We start from the raw sequence: 6,044 nt of genomic DNA on the forward strand, positions 1-6,044 counted from the left end.
GTGTATGACAGCAAAATAAGACACTTAAATGATCACTGGCCACATCTACACATGCACGTAACTGTGGAATAGACTAATTAGCTGCGGAGTAAAGCGTCACCATCTACATGTGCAGCATTATTAGGCCGCAGTGAGCTAACACCACTGTAAGATAGTACTGTCTCACACCAGGGTAATTTACTGTGGTTAAACATATGTGTAGATGCTGACCGTGAGTGTAAATTGTGCCCAGTCAGCCCAGCCAGCAGGGGGCCAAATTCCTGCCCGGAGCCTAGCCACACTGTCAGTAGCCTCATGCCCCACCCAGCCCCTCCCCTGCCCAACGCTGCCATCCCCAGGCTCAAACTGCTGCTGTCCCAGGCGCATGTATAGCTGCTGTGCCTGGAAGGAGTTTACTCTGGCTCAGACTGCTCCAGAGTTTATTGCTTTACATTAATTGCATGTATAGATGCACTCACTATAACTTAATCCCACTGTATTCAAAAATGGGTTTTGCATTGCTATAAAATGGCACCATGTATCAATGGCAGTGTTTATTTCGGTATGTAAACAATGCATTTACATTACACCTTGTAAATTAACGATGTGGATTAACAAGGAATTAAACTGAAAAATAGCAAAATATCCTCAATAAGCTAGAAAACTGTGCATTATAAAAACTACACTTTTCTTGACAGGATTAAAAAAGACCTTAAAACTACAGTTACTTTAAAAACAAGCAACATAAATTACATTAGAAATATGGTATAACCAAAACAATACAGTATCAATTATTCTCATAGCAGTCTTTTGAATGTAATGTATCTTCAATAAGGAGAGCTTGACCCTGCATCTGTGACACTCACAAGTGAATCACATCTGAAAGTACAGGTCCATTCCCATTCAGGTCTATGGAAGTTCTTCATTGAATTCAAATGGCAACATGATGATCAGACTGTAAATTATTGGCACTACTCAGAGGAACAAGGGTTACAGATCCAGTCCCACAATCGGCAGTGTATTGGGAGCTTCATTCAAGCTGATTTACCCTACTTCTCATCATCCTCTACTTTGCCGAGTACTTCTTTAAAGGAGGAGAGACTTCAAGTTTACACAAAGCTCTGTCCTGTTGCAGCTAGATAACGTGGGTACCAGAAGCAAGTTAATTTAAAGCTAGATACGGCATCTTTGCCATGGTCTGCTGTGTAGACAGACTCACAGTTCTTCCCTGAAACAAAAAAAAAAATTCTTACCTGAAACACTCAGTGCTCAAGCCTACTCTTGTCAGAGGGAGTGAGATTTTGGTCACTGCAGAAAATGCAGAAAGACTGCGCCCTAAATGGTTATTTTTACAGGTTTAGCCTTTTAACAAAGATTCCACTGAAAATGATAAACTCTGCTTTTGAATTTTTGTTTCTGACGAGCACTCTCGGGATATTCTAGCCAAGTATCTGACGGTCTCTTTGGCCACACCATCCTTATTATTCAGAGGTTGGTTCACATTCTGCTTTCCCCCTATGCCGTGGACGTTCTGTACAATAAAACCTTGCAATCTACTGTCCTGATTGCGGTTGCATACAAAATGCTCTTTAACTTTTTCAAAACGTGCTTGCGTTTTTTCTGCCTCTGATCTCAGCTTCCTCTGAAAGGAGCTATGCTCTGCGGAAAAGACACCGGCCTGAGTCAGTTCCCTCCATTCACAGGCCCTTTCTTTGCACATTTCTGCCCATTTCACAACATTCCCAGCCAAGGCAGATTTCTGCACAGAGCTGCTTTTGATCTGGCTTGATGCAAAAGTAATTACATTCAATGGAAAAAAACCTTGCGTCTGACAATGGCAGTGCCCGTACTCTAGAACGGTAGTGCTTGAATGTATCAGAGGAAAACAGACATTTAGAAAATCATGGTTAAAATATGTGTCACAAGGCTGGTTGTGTCCAGTCCTAACCACATTAGTTTCTGTGACTGGTAAGCAGTCTTCTTTTGGTCTTTGGGGACTGTGCATGCCAGCTGGGTCCTCCAGTTCTCTCTGCCCGAGCTCTCTCTCCAGCATTATGCACTCCAGCTCTTTATCTGCAAATGTTCTTCGTTTCCTCATCCTCTCGCTCAAGTTAGAAATAAGACGTTGGTTTTCCTGTGGAGGAGGTTTATAGCCTAGGAGAACAATGGAAAGCTTTCTTGAGTGTTTTCTTTATCAATTATCAATCCTGGAACTTCTCGCTACAAAAGATTTGGGCTTTCTTCGGCTTAGTGCCATGCAAACACACGGTAACAAGTTGTCCCTACCTTGCATATCTTACCTTTAGAGTAAGCTGGCCAAAACTTTTTTTTTTAGCAAAACGTATTTCATTGGCTGACAGTTTCATGAAACTGTGCTCGTTTCAATTACTTTTTTGGATGACGTTTTTTTTTCCAGAATAACTTGAAATAGAACTGAGTATTTTACTTTCCTCAGTCTTCCTATTTGCAGCTTTTGAGCTGTTACTCATGTTGCCCTGCCCAGACACACCTACCTTCTTCCTCCCTGGTCCTGATGGAAACAGTAAAACATTAGCTGAAAACAAAATATTAGTATTTGTTCTTTTCTTGAACCAAATCATTTCCCGAATTTCTGTTTCACAAAAATGTTTTAAGCATTGTGGTTTTGTCCTGAACTACGACAAAATACAATTATGGAACAGCAAAGTTATTTGTGAGATTAAACTGTCAGGCGTTCTAAACCTGAATAACGACTGCAAGTAGATTTACAGTCGAAGTAAGCAAGAAACAAAGAAAGAGGTCCTGAGAACAGAGAAGCAAAGTGACTTGTGCATGCCCACCTAGGAGAAAGGCAAGGAATAAAGCTAGAAATAGTCCCCAAACCTTCTGACTCCCAATTCACTTTCCTATCAGCTATACCATGCTACCTTCTTTCCACTTACAGGTTGCCAAGAGTCCTAGTATTTTATATTCAGATCAAACAAAACATTTTTCATTGGGATTAACATTTACACAAGTATAATTACATATATATAAACATACAGGGAGACTCACAAGTATAAGGCCTTCTTCCAGTGAAGTCAATACAGGAGCTATAATAAGGACAAAGGCCGAGCTGCCAGGACCTCCTGCATAAGATAGGCCATAGACTTTCAACTGAACAATTCTTTCATTGAGTGCAAATACATGTGGCTGAAGCAAAGCATCTCTGTGTCAGGACTTCAAGCAGTGGCGAAGCCATGACATCCCCTGGCAGTTTGTACTAATGGTTAAACTGCCCTTGTTAAAAAAACAACAACAACAACAAACTGGACTTTAAATCCTTATCAACTCGCGAGCTTCTTAGGTTCTGGAGCAAAATTATGTGTCAACAGTTATAAATTGGTTTAAGAACGGCAGGTTTCATTTTATTTTAATCTAGGAACCAATTGAAATTAAGACTAAATTTAAAAAAAAATTGATAAAATATCCAAGCAGCCAAAATTGGGCATTAAGTGTGGACCCCACCTCCACCCCCTCAAAAACAGATTAAATTTTATGCACAATTCTTCCTGGTTTTGAGTTGCAGGTCTCAAGGTTTATTCCAGTCCCCTCCCCCTAATCTAAATCATTTTTTGATTTATTAGAATTCAAGTACATTTTTTAAAAGGGTAAAGTTGGGGAGGGGGGACCTGCACCCCCTGCCCCTCTCCCCCCCGCCCCAATACAAATATTTTGTTTTGGGTGAGATGACTTTCTCAGTTGTCCCAAGCAAATTCCCCCATCCTCAATTCACCTAGAAAACCAACAAAGCAAATGCACGGGTCTCTGCACTGCTTCAACCAGTGTGGTGAAGGAGAGAAAAAGCATGCCTTCTGTTCCATTTAAACAAGCCCTAATTTCTACTGTAAGGCCCTGCAAGGCATTTAAGCACATACCTAATTCTAATAAGCCATGATTCAAAACTGCGGGATCCCCAGCATGCATGAAGTTAGGTGTGTTTGTAAGGAGTTTGCTGTGTCGGGGCTAATCTGGCTTCATCTTCCTGCCACTAGATGTTGCCATACTAAGATGAAGAGCCATTCTTTCCACGAAGGCAGTTGCAGACCGTCACTTCATGACATTATCATTGGACAGATAACACTTGACAAAGTAGATTGTTGCCTATGAAAGCTCCTGCCCCTGAACCAGTTAGTCTCTAAGGTGCTACCCGGTCCTACCTTCTGCATAATATTTATTAGAGGTTGGTTTAAAGCCCGAGGAAAACAACTTGCATCTTTCCCAAAATCTTAAGGTTTTTAAAAAACTGTTAAGTGTCACAACTCGGGATATCCTTATTATCCACGTAAATTAGTCAAATGCAACATGATAAAATGAATGCATGTCCTTCTTTGAAGCTGAGGGACTAGCACAGAATTTCTGTGGAAAGCCATAGAAAATGTCAATTAGGATTTAGAATCAAGAGCATACAGCAATAAAACCAGATCCCACTGCAACATTTAATATTTTAAAACAGCAGAACCTCTTTGATGCCTCTTTTAAGTCTGGTTGTACAACCTGGGATAAGCAGTCTCTTTCTTGGATTTGCCAAAGGTCTGCTGATAGAGAAGCTGTTTTGAGCGTGGTAGTTTCACAGAAGTAAACTGTGGGCATGTCTACAGGAGACATTTACTGAGCAGCTGCCAAATTAACTGCACACTAAACATCTTGCCATTTCCATATGCCCTATTTGGGCACAGGAAATACATTCTGCAGCAGGGTACTACTTGCAAAATGCAACCGCAACTCTGCTGTGGAGGTTTTCGTGCATGGTAGCACACGGTCAACCCTGCCCTGGCTGGCTGGGGCACAGGGGGCATCTGTGTAGGGCTAGCTGGCAGGCAGCCACCATGCTGAAGCCCCCCTGCAGCATGCGGAGCCTGGTCGGAGCAGCCCTAGGCTGGCAGACTGACCCCCTGGGTCCATTGCCTCATGCTGCTCTGACCAGGCTCCATGTACTGCACGCAAATACGCTCCAGAGTTTATTTGTGCCCATTAATCACATGCGTAGTGGTGCCCTGTTGGAGCGAAACAAGTTTTGTAAAGAGTGCCCTACCAGGTATTGTAATACTAAAAGCATAGCTTCTCTAACACCAGCCAAGGGATTTTTATATTTTTTTACTATATTTTGCAAGATTAAGGGCCTGAGTGCATGACCCTGAGTAGTTTACACCAATCAGCCTTACAGAGGACAAGAGAACTATTTCCTGAATGAGGCATTCCTCACTATAAGCAAGGGTAGGTACCACAGTCCAATCCTAAGTGTTAAAACTGGAAACTATTAACAAACCAGCGATTTCACCCAGCTGGGGTCCCCTGACCCCAGCGCTCTTTCCTGCCCAGAGCAGGGGGTCGGACTCCGTGATCTAATAGGTCCTTCCGGCCCTAAAATCTATGAAATCTCTGAAACCTTTCCGTGGATTCTACGTCTGTAAAAACAGATCTAAAAGGACTATGTGCTAGCTTTGGCACGTGCGCTTTAAAGCTGCAGGTAATTAAAAATAATTACTCAGCAAAGTACTTACTACTTGCCTAGTTTCAACTGAAAGAGTAGCCTTACTGAAACAGATCCATCATGCCTAAAGTTGGGCACGTGCCGAACAGGGAACACAGGTAAACGCCTACCTTCCAGTATGCTTTTGACCAAAATATTGGTGTTCTTGGGATAACGCTGATACTTCAGCCTGCGACTGGAAACCGAACATTCACTATCGACACTTTTCTTAGCCTGTTCAAAGTCATGGAAAGAAATATGACAAGTTATACAATTCATTTCACTCCGTTTTGTTGCTAGAATACGACTAAAACGAGCATTTACTCAAATTATTTTGAAAGAAGGAGGAAAATATCAGTCAAAAGGTTTTAAAAAAGAAAAATCTCTCTATAATCTTATTTGATAAATCCCACCTAGACATTTGAGCTTGTTGTTAACTGCATCTTGTTGGAAATCTAGAAACTTAACACACATTTAATTATCTGAACAGACTTTCATTTTGTTGCAGACTTAAAGAGGGGAAAGCAACCTTCTTCATTGACTCCCTTTCCCCTTTTCACCACTTAAAACATGC

General features: G+C 41.6%; 1 long non-coding RNA gene across 1 annotated transcript; it reads right to left on the reverse strand.

The window, feature by feature from the left end:
- Nucleotides 1-520: 520 nt before the first annotated feature.
- Nucleotides 521-5,755, reverse strand: LOC109286636. The gene is made up of 2 exons (XR_002094639.1): nucleotides 5,602-5,755; nucleotides 521-2,133 (listed from the first exon to the last, which is right to left on the reverse strand). It is a non-coding gene; the product is annotated as an uncharacterized LOC109286636 (long non-coding RNA).
- Between the last annotated feature and the right edge of the window lie 289 nt (nucleotides 5,756-6,044).

This window comes from Gavialis gangeticus, unplaced genomic scaffold (assembly GCF_001723915.1).
Source record: "Gavialis gangeticus isolate Ggan-Ray unplaced genomic scaffold, GavGan_comp1, whole genome shotgun sequence".
Lineage (NCBI taxonomy): Eukaryota > Metazoa > Chordata > Crocodylia > Gavialidae > Gavialis > Gavialis gangeticus.